The 17,342-nt window shown below is 36.0% G+C and overlaps 1 pseudogene; it reads left to right on the top strand.

Moving 5' to 3' along the window:
• Positions 1-15,179: 15,179 nt before the first annotated feature.
• Positions 15,180-17,134, top strand: LOC141518693 (ATP-dependent RNA helicase DDX18 pseudogene; annotated as a pseudogene).
• Positions 17,135-17,342: the final 208 nt, after the last annotated feature.

The following is a 17,342-nucleotide window of genomic DNA, read 5'->3' as shown; positions in this document are numbered from 1 at the left end:
TGAAAAATGTTAGATGGGATATGGAAAAACTGGAACACTAATGCATTGTTGGTGGAGCTGTGAACTGATCCAATCATTTTGGAGAGCAATTTGGAACTATGCCCAAACAGAAATAAAACTATGTATATCTTTTGATCTAGCATTATCACCAAAGAGATCATCTATAGCCCAAAGAGATCACAAGAGACAGTAAAGAAAAAAAACTCACATATGTAAAAATATTCATAGCAGCTCTATTTGTATTGACAAAAGATTGGAAACTGAGGGAATGCTCATCAATTGGGGAATGGCTGAACAAATTATGGTATATGAAGTGTGATAGCATGAAATTTTTCTGTAAGAAATCTTGAGCATATGGATTTCAGAAAACCTGGAAGGACTTACATGAACCAATGCTGAGTGAAGTCAACAGAACCAAGACATGATTGTATATCTTAATAGCAACATGGTATGGTGATCCATTATGACAGATTTAGCTCTTCTCAGCAATATAATGATCAAAGACAATTCTAAAAGCCTTGTAATGGAAAATGTCTTTCACATCCAGAGAAATAACTATGGAGCCTGAATGTAGACCAAAACATACTATTTTCATTTTTTTAATTTTTATTTTGTTTTATCTTTCTTATGACTTTTCCCTTTGTTCTGATTCTTCTTTCATAATATGACTAACATGGAAATATGTCTTACATGATTGTACATGTATAATCTATATCAAATTACTCACATAATGGGAGAGGGGAAATGTAGAACTAAAAATTCTTGCAAAAATGAATTTTGAAAAATATCTTTGCATATAATTTAAAAATAAAGTCTATTATTGAGGTTAATTGATTGAAACTTGTTACCACCTTATTGATGTTTGGGGCATATTGTCACTTACTCTAAGTGAAATAAAATGACTTGGTTGTTTTAGTAATCATCCCATCCTCTTTTAAATTAGTATAAATATATTAGAGTGCATGATCAAATTATTTTTATTGCTAGAAAAACAATACGGTAAAAATACAAAATGATGAAAATATTTACACATCACTATATACAGGATAAAGTCAAAATTTTATAACTTAGAATTTAAGAAGCTATAACCCATGGTTACAAACCTCCTTTACTCTGATATTCCCTTTGAAAATTCTTAGTTCCAACAAATTACTTATTGTTGCTTGAACACACAATTGTTTGTCTTACTCCTGCCTCCAAGAATAGCATCTCATCTCCCAATTCTAAGCTTCAACCCCTGATTATCTCCACAAATTGAGATGGTATCCATCCTTCAGGATTTGACAGAAACATCACCTACTCCATGAAGCTTTCCATTATCCCCAAAATCATTAAAAGGTCTTTAGTAGATATCTATAGTATTTTATTATTCTTCCATATGTACTTATCATATTTTACTTGTTAAGAGTTATTCAAGTGCAACTCCTATCATAGTGTAAGCTCCTTGAGGGCAGGGACCATAACCTATTCATAGAAAGTGCATCAATGATGCTAATGAGTTAAGGGTTAGAGATACAAAGAAATATAAATAAAGGAATACATACTTTAGTAATAACACAGATCAAAGTATTTTGCTACCTTAGGTAGCACATTTGGATCGTTAAAGGAAAAAAAAGATTTTTGAATGGAACACAAATTTTAAAAATATTTTCATTGAATAAAAGACTGTTCTGAAGACTTGGGGGAAAATGTATCACAAATGTGCTGAAGTGCCTATTTTAAAGGCAACAATGGCTGCAATGCATTGAAGAACTTCAGTATGACTCATATGGCTGATTCTGGGATCTTGAGCATCACAACTGAGAGATGATAAATGAATTAATTGATTGGGCCCTTGGGAAAATTTAATATTATTGAGGTCATCATTGAAATAAAGTTGAATTTTTTAAAATTTCCCATTATAAGGTAGAATTGAGACATTAAATGAAGCATATTCCTAATCTGAGAGAGAAGAAGCTTTGTATACTGCTCTGGCTTATGAGAACCACTCATCACTAAAATAACACTTTCTCAGTGATCTGCCAAGAGTGACTGAGTGCTAAAAGAACTTCACATTGCATCAAAAACCCAAAATTGATAGAAAAGCAGGGGCGGGGTTTGCAAGACAATGAGATTAAGTAGCCCAAGATCACACAGCTAGGTAATTAGTAAGTGTCTGAGGTCAGATTTGAATTCAGTTCCTCCTGACTCCAGGACTGGTGCTCTATACACTGCATCACCTAGCCACCCAGAAAAACAGTTCTTAAGAGATATGGTATTTGATGAGTCACAGCCATAAAAGATGATGACAGGAATTTCATTTATAAATCATAAAATTTGACTGGTTTTGTGATTCCCTAAAGGTAATTCAGCTTTTTACACTTCCTGTTCAATTCTATGTCAGTTCATCATCTATTCCCAGTACCTATATAAGGTATGTACACTAAACATGATCTTTTCGTGAACTCATTGGTTTTCCATAAAATCACATATCACAGTTTATACAATGGACACATTTTTATCCATTTGACTTTTTTTTCCTATGAAAAGATGAAGCAAGAAGGATGGAAAATATATACTAATGGAAAAAATCTATAAGATTTTAATAACAAATGCTTTTCATGATCAATACCAGTGCAGTTACTACATAATGATCTTTCTCATGGTAATGTATAAATGATATTTAAGGGGAAAAAAGATGAGACCATTTGGATTAAACAGAGGATCTTGATCCATGTTAGAACTGACACAACTTTAAGGGATTTGAGATATCTCAAAGAGGGAAGAATAAAAGAAAGAAAAAAAAGAAATTATTAAAATCTTGGCATTTTTTAATACTAAAAAAAATTCCTTCAAGAATATAAAGGATTTTCAAAATATATATGCTTACTTTCTCATGTATGCAAATATTTTTCTAAAAATAATCTTATAGGAACCAAAGGTATCCTTGAAGAAGTTATGAGAATGGGCTAAGAAATCTTTAGAAATGTATACTCTAGGGCGGCTAGGTGGCATAGTGGATAAAGCACCGGCCCTGGAGTCAGGAGTACCTGGGTTCAAATCTGGTCTCAGCCAGTTAATAATTACCTAGATGTGTGACCTTGAGCAAGCCACTTAATGCCGTTTGCCTTGCAAAAACCTAAAAAGATGTATACTCTGTCACAAAATAAAGATGTAGTCACACAACTGACAAAGATGAATAAAATAAATGATTCTATCAAAGTTATTATCTATTAAAACATTTGATCTGGTTGGACAAAACACTACCTTAAAAACTCTCTTCCAAAATGATGTCCTATGCATGTATCAAAATAATATAAGATTATTTAGCATCTCAATCAAAGAAGATAACATTTTGAGCAGCCCTCTGATTACTAATATCAAGGAAGACATGAACTATGTTCACCAAAAGTGAACATACTATAAGTATATTTAATAAAATATCTACATGGAAGTGATATCCTGCCTAAATAGTGAGGTCCTCTGAACACTACTATTGGAAGATGACAGTGTTTTATATTTATCAAATAATGTAAAATTTCAATAAATGAAATAGTTCATTGTTTTTCTCTCATTATCCTTCTCCCCCCCCCAAAAAAAAGTGTAAACCAATAATCTAAAAATTTCAGCCCTGGCAGGAGCTTTAAATAAGAGGACATTAGAGATTGAAGAGTCCTTGGAATTATGAAATATAGAATGTCAAAGCTGGGAGGCTCTTAGAATCACAACTGAGTTGGAAGGGGCAATCTAGATCCTATAATCCAATGCTTCTTAACCTAGGATTCATGAGTTTATTTAAAAAATATTTTGATAACTTTTTTTCAAAATTATTGGTTCAACTTATAATTCTATGTCTTATTTTATGCATCCAAGAATATTATTCTGATAAGTAATCCCTTAGTCCTTACCAGACTGCTAAAGAGGCCCAATACATAAATGTTTGCGAGTTCTTGCTTGTCATTTAATAAATGAGGAACCTGAGGTTCAGAGATGACAAGGCATTTGGTCAAATTCACATAGTAAGTTTGTGACAGAAGTAGAAAAGAATCCACTTTTTGCATCTCTACACCATGAAATTAATTCTCTCAATAGGTCTGGATTTTTCTATCATTCATTTCTTTGGGATCTTTGGATAAGATCAAATTTATTTTATTCATTTAGGGAATGGTTTCCTTTAAGGAAATTCCCTCTTATTCATCAGAACTGCCCCTGCTTTCTACTTTATCTTCTTAGAGAATTTTCTGGTGTAGTGAGGGGTTAAGTGACTTGTTTGAGATCACATAGTATGTGAAAGTATTGAGGCATGACCTGAACCTAAATCTCCCTCACTTCAATGATGTTCTAGCTCTGCAATGTCATTTCTACTTTTAACAAATGTTAATATTTTTCTTCAATACTTTTAAAATTCCATTCTACTTTTCTTTTTTGAAAGATCAATTGAAAATTTTGACATTTTTAATCTCAACACCTCCACCCTTTTCTCCCAACAACCTTGTCTGATTTCATACTTCATATAATTAGAAGTTCTTTTAAGTAATTTCTTTTCCTGGTCATCCCTGGGTCTTAATAACCCATTCCTTTCATGGTAAAGTCAATGTTGGCTCCCAGGGATACATTCCACCACTCCACAGGAGGAGGTTTTTGATAAAATGTCTATGAAAACAAACTTACTTGGTACCAAATATCCAGCCCTGGCATGTGGAGCAGCGCATTTATTTTTGCAATGCTCCAGCTGACATGAAAGCTGCTCATTGTCATCTGTTACAAATAGAGATGGGACTTAGCAAAGTGGCTGGAGGTTTCACAACAGTTGGTGACCAGCTCCCTGGGGCTGCCCTTGGAATCTCAGTTAGTTCCTTTGAGTAGATCAGAGCCAGAATTAAGTAGGGGAATGCTCTCCACATGCTTGCCAATGCTCTCTACAATCTGGCGCCAGTCTACCTTCCTAGCTTTATTTCACATAGTCTACATTCCTGATAAATCAGACTATTCTCTATCAATGATCTCATTCTGCCCTTTTCCCATTAGGGACTATGTGCACTAATGGGTACAAGGAACTTTCCCTTTAACCTCTTGTTTTTATCTATTGAAGTTCTTTCCCTCCTTTAAAGTTTTATGTGGATTCCATTGCTTCCATGAAATATTCTGGAACCCCCAACAAGTTCAAGTAACCTCACCTTCATCAATTTTCTCCCTGGACTTTTCCTGGACCACTTGTTATAGTTTCATTGAATATCAAACCTAGAAAGGATCAGTTCAATCACTCACATTTAAGGATATTGAGCCCCAAAGAAGAGAAGGGACTTGCTTAAACTCACTTAAGGCAATAAGTAGTAAGACTGAACAACAATCCCAGATCCACTAATTCTGAAATTTAATGTTCTTTCCAATATATTACAGTCTCCTTTGGAATAACAATTATTATTTAGGTAGAACTTAAAGCTTTTGCTTAATGTTTTTTTAACCTGATTCTTTTCACAGCAATGCTATGAATAGATATCATGACTACCTTCATTTTGTAAAGGAGAAAACAACCAGAGAAAAGTTAAGTCACTTCTCCAAGCTCATTTAACTAATGAATATCTGAGACAGAATTCAAAATCAAGTCAGCACTTTATCCACACTATGGTATTGTTTTGCTTTGCTTTTTTGTTATACTGCTATATGGATCCTTAGTTTCTGAACTTTGCTGAATTTAATAGTCAAACTACTTAAACAGTAAATATCACAGAATCTCAAAATATTAGAAATTGAAAGCATATGAAAGTTCATTTAGTTGCATTCCTATCAGGGAAATTCATTTATTTCACCTCATAAATTTTCATATCTACTATGCAAAAGGGCATACTAGGTGTAAATATTTGAAAATGAAAAAAATGCAACAATTCTTTTCCTCAGGGAATTTACCTTCTGATAGAAGGAAACTGTCAGTGACAAGCTGAGAAGTGATATTGTAGCATTTGATTAAAAACTTCAATTTAAGGAGTACCCACTATTTCCCATGATAGACTTTCCATGTTAAAACAGTTCTTATTGTTAGGAACCTTTGAGTTGAAATTTAAATCTTGGAAAATAAAATTTCTTCTATTTCTGCAATCCAGGATGAACAAGATAAGTTAAACCATCTTGAAGTCTTTTAAGTACTTGAAGGTCTTTATCTTCTCTAGATTGAAAAACTCCAATTCTTTTTTAATCCTTTTGATACTTTTCTGATCTAGTTGATCCTTTTATAGCATAAGATCCAATTTCTATCCATCTGGTCATTCTTGCCTACACAAACTCCAATTTTTCAAGCTACTGTAAAAGAAGTAACAATACTTTGCCAGTACTCTGATACTATAATATAGCCCAGTTGTCCTTTTTGCTTCCTGGAATATACAAAATACATAGACCAGAGTAAAGAAAAATATTTACACAAAAGGGAGACCTTATTAGACCAGATGAAGCATAATTGATGATACAGTCCACAATATTAATCCTTACTGAAAGCATTAAAATATGGGCATCAATGACAGATGATGCTATGGCACTAAGTGATGAAGTCAAATTTAATAACAGAGAAAGTATGGAGGGGAAGAGAGATAAATAGATGATAGATATAGTGTGAGATTCTTTCATTAAAGTCATCATAGTTTGGAACCTTTAAGCAATGGAAATCATGATGTAGATTTCCTAGCAAAAGTTTCTATCAGTGAAAGTAGTAGTAACAACAACAACAACAATAATAATAATAATGAGTTTCTATCAGTTAAAGCTAAGAATAATGTAAGCCAAGATTAATGTAAGTAAAAAGAAAATACACCGACCAGTGCAAGGCCTTGTGTGCCTGGGACTCTAGTCAAAATAGTAATCATATGGTCCCCAGGTATCTGAGACCCCAGTCCAATGATAAACAGAGTAAGACCAAAAATATCAACTAATTCACACTAACAAACTCCATAATTCTTCCTCCCTTTGTCTGATTTCTATAATTATAGAAACTATGGGGAAGTTTGCAGGAAATCAAATATTTTAACAGAATGCCCCAATATGAGTATCCACTTCCTGTTCTCTTTCTCTGGTATTATGTTAAACCCCTTCTTTGTGGTATAAATTTGAATATCCCACTATAGGCATATTTGGAGGCTAGATAGATAGATGAGATGAAAAGGTAGAATGAATGATTGGATCTGATGGATGGAGAGAGAAAGGGAGAGACAGACACAGAGATGATAATAATTTATTAAGAGATTTGTATGTGTCAGGTAATAAATTAAATGTTAAGATGCAAAATTAACAAGATAAGATAGTTGTCTACTAACAAACAACTTCTATTCCAACATCTAATAGAGGAATATAAGATAGCAAAGGGAGACAACAGAGATAGGAGAAGTGAATCAGGGGACTTAAAAAGGACCAAAAAGCCAATGTAAAAGTTAAATGGTTCAGAGAGAGAACCAAAAATAGAGAGTAAGCAGTATGACTGGGCTTTCGCATGACATTGTAATAATTATTGAGTCTGTATCAGGTTAGATTGATACTCAGGGCATCATGTAGCTGGTATGGAAGTAGAGTCAAATAGAGAAAATCATAGAGCAAACTGAAAGTAAAAGTGAATGTTACAGATAACTGACTGACTGGTCATTCCTCAGTAGACCAAGTTTCATGACACTGAGGGTCCATCTATTATGCTTCTCCTACAAAACAACAGTACTATGAAACTAAGAGGAAAGGGACTGAAAGACCTTCATTATCCATAAGTGAAGGCAAATTTATGAGATCTCCACCTGGTATCCTTTAGAAGATAACTAAGCTATGAGTTCCATGGATTGTCTGGATCTTGAGCCAAACTCATTGCACTTCAAGCAACAGCTGTCAGCTTGTCAAGAAGGTAAAATTAGTGGCCAAGAAATTCCTCCCTTTCCCACTCTATTTTGCTACTAACAAGTTACAGATGATGCATGGAACATCTAATTTACACTTCCCAAAGAGAAACAACAAACTAGAAGTGTAGATATTAGAAATACAATTTTCTAGTCCTACAGATTTGGAAAAGGAGGAGATGGTTTTTCTTGGGTTATAGATGTTGGGAGCCCTTGGTGCCCATGTATTTCTTTAGAAACAGTGAATGAGATCAAAAAGAACACTGGATTTGTCATTAAAGGATGTCTCTGAATTCTAGTTCTATCTCTTGGCTACCTATTTTTCTTGGACAAGTAAGCAAAACTCTGTCTTCAGGTTTCTCATTTTTAGGATGAGCAGGTTGAACTAGATCACCTTGAAAATTCCTTTCAACAGTAAATATGTGATCCTGTGATAATTAGGGATAGAGACCAGAAGTGTGGTTTCACTGGCACAACAGACTCCTGATGAGTAAACTCTCTTTACCAATTTAGATCAGCAATTTCTTTCCAACTTACAGAGTTGCTTAGAGAACACTAAGAGTATATAAGTGATTTGTCCAAGTTCACACATATGTGTCAGCTTTCAAAGGTTGTCTCTATTTACCATTCTACCCTGATTCTCTGTGATAACTGCTGTGCTTTTATTAACTGCCTAGCTCTTTTGCTTTTGATTACAATGAAAGGCTAAGTAATTTGTTAGTAATAGATAACATTAAAAAAAGCTAAATGTTTGCTGGTGGATAGAGGTGAAATTAAAGTTTCTGAAGTCTAGAAGTAATAAGAACTGTTTTTGTTGTTCAATATGTGACCTCATTTGGTATTTTTCTGATGAAAATCCTGGAGTGGTTTGTCATTTCTTTCTCCAGTTCATTTTACAGATGAGGAACTGAGGCAAGCAGAGTCAAGTTACTTAGTCAAGGTCCCCCAGTAAGTGTCTGAGGCAGGATTTGAACTCAAGAAGATGAGTCTTCTTAATCCTAAACCCAGTACTCTCTTTCCACTGTACCCCCAAGCTGCCTAACACAGGTTATACCTTCCATTAAACTTGTAAGTGACAGAAGGGGAAATAAGAAGTAGTTCTACTCCATGGCTAAAATATTCCATATCTACCATACTCCAGAACTGAAGCCAATTTTTCAAATAATTAAAATATAACAGATTATTATTGAAAATTTCCAATATCTATATTTATTTATTTAAAACCCCATCACCATGACCTTTCTGGGGAAATTCAAAACAGTTGCCTTTAAAAGTAAAGTAAGAAAAAGAGAAAGATATGAGGGAGTGAAAGAAGAGGGAGTAGGGCAGAGCGAGAGAGAACACAATAGAACTAGTGGGACATCCAAGACCCATTTCTTGGAAAATCAATTTTATGCATACCATACATCCACATGCACGCACGTGCACACATATGTATTTTATATGCCCACACCCAGATCCCATATAAAACACACAATCATGTTCTTTATATTCATCCACACCCAATAACTCTTACAACACACTTGAGTATATATTTTATGTGTACTTATACCCACTAAACCATAAAGCCTATGCACGCACACATACTTTATATATCCACACCCAGTTCTCATCAACTACACTCCTATACGTGTTTAGAGAGTATGGTGTAGCAATAATGTTAATAATAAGGGAAACAATTCAATTATGCTTTAAGGTTTTCAGCTCCCTTGCCTCATAATAGCTCCCTGAGAAAGGGAATGCACATACTAATATCTCAAAGAAGAGAAGGGATTCACTCAACACCCCTTCTGTTACATGAATGTAATTCAAAATCAGGTCATAGACTTCTATGTCTACCTTATTTGATCCTAATCAAGTTCATGGCAATATGGTCAAAAAAAGTGAATAGGATGAAACATCCACTATTATTTCTTAATGTGATATTGCAAGAGTGAATTCATCTCTCTGATCTGTAGCTTCTTCTTTGTAAATGAGAGTTTTGACTGACTCCCAACACTAGAATTGTAAATTGGATGGGGGCATAGTGAGAGAGAAGGACAGAGAAATAGAGAGACAGACAGACAGAGCCAGAGAAACAGAGAAAAAGAGACATAGAGAAAGAAAGAGACAGTCAGAGAGAGAGGGAGGGAGACAAAAATGAGAGAGAGAGAGAGAGAGAGAGAGAGAGAGAGAGAGAGAGAGAGAGAGAGAGAGAAGTTAATCCTAGGTTTACAAGTGAGTTTGTCTGGAATGTCAAAGTCATCATCATAGAAAATGTATTATAAAAACATAATGACCTAATATCTGAGCTTATTTAAGATAGGGAAAGCTAAAACCTTTGCTAGTCTGATTTCAGAACTTCATAAACTCCTCCTCTAACTCTCGGGCAGCAAAGTGTCTAGGTATTTGCTCTCCACCTTTCTCCATTTTCACCTTGTTCTCAGGGAGTGGCATACAAATTAAGCTCATCTTTGCAGTTTTGTCAAAGATATGACAATATGTTGCTTAATGACTCCATATAGAATCCCTATACTTACAATTTGAAAGCAGGATAGGAAGAAACTCCTTTCCCCCACCACCACTCACAGTTACTTTATTCCTATTCATATCTATCTTATCCTTTCATTGGCCCTACCCCATTCTTCATACCCTTGTACTGTATCCTCTGAAACCCCTTTTCTGTTGTTAACAGATTGTGCTTCATATTAGTTCTATGCCTTTCCCTAGGAAATTCCTTTGTTATGTTTTACACTTATTGTTTCCTCCAAAAGACTATAAGTTGCTGAAGGGCAAGCACTGTTTAATTCTGGCTTGTTTTCTACAACACTTTGCTTTTCATTAAATTGTATTGAATAGAATTGCATTATCATTCTTCATCCACTTGATTTTCCTTAAGTTGAGTAAGATAGAACTTATTAGTATTGTTAAGGATGTCATTTGGAGGTTTGCAGTGTTCTAGAAGGGCTTAAAAAAAACAAAAAATGTGATCAATGATCTTCAAAAGATAACAAATAATGGGCATGGTGCTATAGGAATAAAGAAAGGAAAATGATATCCTGAGTTTCAAAAGCTGAACATAGATGGAGTCAAGGATGGAATTAATGAATTTGTATTCCTTTCCTGTCAAAATTTAGAATAAATTGGGACTTCCAGTCAAGATGGCAGAGAGAAAACAGGCACTGTGTTAAGTGCTCCTGGTTTCCCTCAAAAATAACATCAAAGAAACATCTTAACAGAAATTTGATCAACAAAACCCAGAAAGAGAATCTAGGAGAAGAACACGAACAACAAGGTCTGTCTCAGGGGACCCTGGGTGAACCAGGAGCAGAGACAGAGGGCCAGCACAGGGACAGCAGCTGGGGGTAACCAGAGGACCGACCTCAGCCGCAGAGGCTTTGGTGCATGGTGGGTCTGAGAACCAAATTTAGGTGCAGAATCTTTGCCCAGGGGAAGAGGAGCAATGGGAGGTTGAGTTTCACCACAGAGAGTTTAAGAGCATGCCTGGAAAATGACCAGCTAAGCAAGGGATCTTAGCTCCATACTTTCAGTGGAGCCCTATTCCCAAAACTATCAGCAAACACCCCACCCCCCACCCCTCAGGTTCAGGTGTGGGCAACAGAGTTCATTCAGCTGTAAGGGAGATTAACTCCCTCCCCTAAGGCCCAGCCATTGTTCAAGGTCAACTCAGACCTAGCTGCTGAGGGCCTCAAACACTCCAGAAGCAACCAGCACCACCTACTGGCCAGTCCATGGAATTACTAAGCTAAATAAGCAAAGCCTCTAGGGTTTTCAAAAGCAAACCTCTGAGAGCCAGCCACCCCAACACAAGATCCGAGGAAGATGAATAAAGGCCAGTAAAAGGGGTCCCCATGGAGAAATACTTAGAAGAAATAGATTCTAACTCAGAGAGATCTAGCGTTTCTGAGGCAAATAGGAATTGTTCTCCAGCCCAGAAAGAGTTCCTTGAAGAAATCAGGAAGTAGTTTAAGAATGAATTGGAAAAATTGGGAAGAGAAACTCAAGAGAAAATTAACACATTGCAAGAGAAAATTAAGACCTCGCAACAAGAAAGAAAATTCTTGGAAAATACAATTAGACACAAAATGAGAATGACTCTCTCAGATCCTCAATTAGGCAAATACAAAAAGAAAATAATTATTTCAGATCCTCAATTGGGCAGATGCAAAAAAGAAAATGATTCTCTCAAAACTACAGTTGGGCAAATGGAAAACTCCTTCAAAAATAGAATTGACCAACTGGAAAAGGAGTTGCAAAAAGTAACTGCAGAAAATTCTTCTCTAAAATAAGAAGGGAATCAGTGGAAACTAATGACTTCATGAGACAACAAGATTCTGTTAAATAAAATCAAAATATGGAAAAAATTAAAAGAAAATATAAAATACCTCATCAGCATAACCACTCAAGAATAGATCAAGATCTGGATTTAATATTACAAGATTTAATGATGGAAAATTGCCCTGATATCATGGAACCAGAGGGCAAAATAGTTATTGAAAGAATACATAAGACTTCCTACCAAGATGGTGGAGAGAAGCCAGGTGCTGTGCCAAGGTTTCCTGATTTTCCCACATAAACAATATGAAATAAACCTCTTTATGGAAGTCCTATACACAAAAACCAGAAAGAGAAGCTAGGAAAACATCCCATACCTCAAGGTCTGTCTTCAGGGATCAGGGGTGTGGGGTGTGCAGAGAGCCAGTGGGGGAGGGGTGAGAGGAGGGCTAATCTAAGATCAGCCCTGGGAGATTTTGCTGTGGGAACCACATTGCTGTGGGAATCACTGCATTGTGGGAACCACATAGCTGTGGGAACCAATCAACTGTGAGAAGCACTTAGCTGTGGGAATCACTTCCCTCTGAGAAACAACCAGAGACTTGAGGCATGGCCATGGGACTGACAGTCTGGGATTTACAGGAAGGGCTGAAGAGTAGGTTACAGCTTCTAGTACCCCTACTGGCTGGGAAGAGATATTACATCCATGGAGAAAAGCCTCCAAAGCTCCCAGAAGCCATTCAGTGAGCAACCAGAATCCCCTACTGGCCACCTGGAGATATTATACCCAGTAAGTAAAGCCTCTAGGCATCTCAATACCTAACCTCTTTGAACCAGCCCCCTCTACCAACACAAGATTGTAGGGGACCATAGAAAAATTCCTAGAAAGAAAAGATCCTAATTTAGAGAGACATAGAACCCCTGAGGAGAATATGATTTGGTCTCCAGCACAGACAGATTACCTTGAAGAAATCAGGAGGGAGTTTACAAAGCAATTGGAAAATTTGGGAAAAGAAACCCAAGAAAAAATTAACACCTTGAAACAAGAAAACAAATCCTTGGAAAATACAATTGGACAAATGCAAAAAGAAAATAATTCTCTCAAAACCTCAAATGAACAAAGGGAAAACTCTTACAAAAATAGAATTGACCAATTAGAAAAGGAGTTGAAAAAGGTAAATGAAAAAAATCCTTCCCTGAAAAAAAGAATGGAGCCTATTGAAACCAATGACTTCATGAGACAACAATAATTGGCTAAACAAAACCAAAAAATTGAAAAAATAGAAGGAAACCTTGTCAGCAAAACCACTGACCTCAAGAATAGATGGAGGAAACATAACCAAAAAATTATTAGTCTTCCTGAAAAGATTGAAGGGGGAAAAAAGCCTGGACTTAATATAAGAGTATTTAGTGATGGAAAACTACCCTGATATCATGGAACCAGTGGGCGAAATAATTATTGAAAAAATACATTGATCCCCTCTGAAAAGGGATCCCAAAATGAAGACACCAAGGAATGTTGTAGCCAAATTCCAGAACCATCAGATAAAAGAGATAATCCTGCAAGCAGCCAGAAAGAAACAATCTAAATACCATGGAGTCACAGTAAGGGTTACACAGGAACTGGCAGCATCAACATTAAAGGATTAAAGGGCCTGGAATGCAATATTCCAAAAAGCAAGGGAGCATGGAATCCAGTCAATAATCCAATATCAGGAAAAATTGAGCCTTCTCTTCCAGGGAAAAAGATGGACATTTAATGAAATAGTAGACTTTCAACTTTTCCTGATGAAAAGACCAGAGCTTAATAGAAAAGTTGGACTTTAAACAGGCGACTCAAGAGACACATGCAAAGGCAAAATTAAAAACAAAGGGAGGAGGAAGGGAAAAAACTGTGATCAAATAAGATGAAAATGGCAATATCCCTACCTGAAAGAAAGACTTTAACAACTCTCAAGAATTGTAACTCTATTAGAGAAAATTTAGTCAGAAGAGATAGATATGCAGATATGCAAATATAAGAAACTGTTATACAATAAGAAGAAACTGGATATATTCTTACATGGAAGAAAAACTCTAATAACTCTCACTAACTGTAATTCTGGTAGAGAAAATAGCCAGAAGTGAAGTACATTCATGATTTTTCTGTGACTCAGATAGAAGAATTTAAAAATGATACCTCCTTAAAAAGGAAGACAATAAAGAGATGGGAGGATGGAGGGGACTGAATGGGGTAAATCTTATTACATTAAGAAGTACAAATGACTTATTGCAATATAGGAGAAGAAGGGAAGTGAGAACCACCTGAATCTTACTCTTATCAGATTGGCTTAAAGTTACCATACACACAGTTAACTTAAGAAATTTTTCTTAACCATTAAAGTGTTAAAAGGAGAAAGGGGGAGGGGGGAGGAAAGGGGGAATCAACAGAAAGAAGGGAAGCAAGAAGGGGCAAAGGGAAAGGGAGCAAAAGGGGAAGGGGTGTTGGATATAGGAGGGCAAACACACTGAAGGTGGTGGTATTCAGAAATAAAACACATATGGATAAAGGGGTAAAGGGAGGGAATACAAACTGAGGGAAGATAACATTCAAGGCAATAAAGAGTTAATAATTATAACTTTGAATGTGAATGGGATGAACTCTCCCTTAAAATGTAAGAGAATAGCAGAATGGATTAAAAATTAGAATCCTACAATATGCTGCTTACAAGAAGTTCATCTAAGTAGAGAGATACATATAGAGTAAAGGTAAAAGGTTGGAGCAAAATATACTTTGCTTCAGCTGAAGTGAAAAAAGCAGGGGTAGCAATGCTTATCTCAGAGAAAGCAGCTGCTAAAATAGATAACATTAAGAGATAAGGAAGGAAACTTTATCCTCCTAAAAGGTACCATAGACAATAAAGTGATTTCAATGCACAAATCATAATGAAATGAAAAATCTTTTGCAATATTGGGCCAAGGAGATATAGACCTAAAATTAACTGGAAACTGAATAATTTCATTTTAAAGAATGAGGGGAGGGAGAAGGAAGGGCGCAGTCAGGGAGCGAGGATGGCCGGCAGCATGTCACACCTTCCCATAAAGCTGCTGTGCAAGAAAATCGAGAAGTGGAATGAGAAGCTGCTTCAGAGGAACCAGCGACTCAAGCAGAAAGAGGCCTTGAGGGCCAATATATCAGAAGTGCAAGATGAGCATGTATCAGAAGAAACAGTAGAAGAAATAAAAGTAGAAAAATCTCCCATGAAATCTACAATATTAGCAGCCAATGAAGAATCAACTGCACTGCTTCCCAATTCTGAATTAAAAAAGAAAAGGAAAAAGAAAAGAAAAAATACAGCTGATGCAGGACCTGAAAACAAACAAACAAAAACTGAAGACCAAGAGGTATCTGATGATGAAGGTGAGAAAGATCCCAAAATAAAAGAAAACACTGTGGAGGATCAGAAAGCGGATGATGAACTGCCCAGCCTTCCTCATGGATTAACAGGGTCTTTTGAAGATACTTCATTCACTTCACTTACTAATATTGTCAATGGAAGCACTCTGAAAGCAATAGCAGAAATGGGCTTTACTAACATGACTGAAATTCAGCATAAAAGTATCAGACCACTTCTAGAAGGCAGGGATATTCTAGCAGCTGCAAAAATAGGCAGTGGCAAAACCCTTGCATTCCTCATTCCTTTGATAGAACTCATTGTTAAATTAAAGTTCATGCCTAGGAATGGAACAGGGGTCCTTATCCTCTCACCTACTCGAGAGTTAGCTATGCAGACCTTTGGTGTGCTTAAGGAGCTAATGTCTTATCATGTGCATACCTATGGTTTGATCATGGGAGGCAGTAATAGATCTGTAGAGGCACAGAAACTTGCAAATGGGATTAACATTATTGTGGCAACACCTGGCCGACTTTTGGACCATATGTAGAACACCCTAGGATTTATGTTTAAAAATCTGCAGTGTCTTGTTATTGATGAGGCTGACTGAATTCTTGAAGTTGGATTTGAGGAAGAAATGAAGCAGATCATCAAACTTTTGCCAAAACGAAGACAAACAATGCTCTTTTCTGCCACACAAACTTGTAAGGTAGAAGATCGGGCAAAGATTTCCCTTAAAAAGGAACCATTGTATGTTGGTGTTGATGATGATAAAGACACTACAATGGTAGATGGTCTTGAGCAGGGATATGTTGTTTGTCCATCTGAGAAAAGGTTCCTTTTACTCTTTACATTTCTCAAGAAAAATCAGAAGAAGAAACCGATGGTATTTTTTTCTTCATGTATGTCAGTGAAATACCACTATGAGCTTCTGAACTATATTAATTTACCTGTCATGGCCATTCATGCAAACAGAAGCAAAATAAATGGACAACTACATTCTTTCAGTTCTGCAATGCAGATTCTGGAATTTTGCTGTGTACAGATGTAGCTGCCAGAGGGCTAGATATACCAGTAGACTGGATTGTCCAGTATGATCCTCCAGACAATCCAAAGGAATATATTCATCGTGTAGGTAGAACAGCCAGAGGCATAAATGGAAGAGGTCATGCTTTGCTTATTTTAAGACCAGAAGAATTGGGTTTTCTTCATTACCTAAAGCAAGCAAAGGTACCATTAAGTGAATTTGAATTTTCCTGGTCAAAAATTTCTGACATTCAGTCTCAGTTGGAAAAGCTAATTGAGAAGAACTACTTCCTTCATAAATCAGCACAAGAGGCATATAAATCCTATGTTCGAACTTATGATTCCCATTCTCTGAAGCAGATCTACAATGTTAACAGCTTACCTCAAGTTGCTTTATCATTTGGTTTCAAAGTACCTCCATTTGTTGACCTAAATTTGAACAGCAGCCAGGGGAACAGGATGCAAAAAAGAGGTGGTGGTGGTGGTTTTGGTTACCAGAAAGCCAAGAATGTCCACAAGTCCAAAATCTTCAAGCACATTAGCAAGAAGAAATCTGATGGCAGGCAGTTCTCTCACTGATATGTAATCTTTGAGAACTCTGTCCTCAGATAAAGACTTGTCTTCATTGTACTAACCATGGAATATTTACAACCTTCAGGATTTTGATTATGATCTCATTTACTACACTCAATTTCAGTGGCTTCAACCAAATTTTCTTAATTAAAAAATGAGTGAGATGAACCTAAGGTTATCTTGGCTTCAAAAAGACAAATGACATTTTCTTTTCAGTGGATTTAAAAAATACAAAATTTTAACTATAAATTAT

This window comes from Macrotis lagotis, chromosome 1 (assembly GCF_037893015.1).
Source record: "Macrotis lagotis isolate mMagLag1 chromosome 1, bilby.v1.9.chrom.fasta, whole genome shotgun sequence".
NCBI lineage: Eukaryota > Metazoa > Chordata > Mammalia > Peramelemorphia > Peramelidae > Macrotis > Macrotis lagotis.
This window is presented reverse-complemented; position numbering and strand designations above follow the sequence as displayed.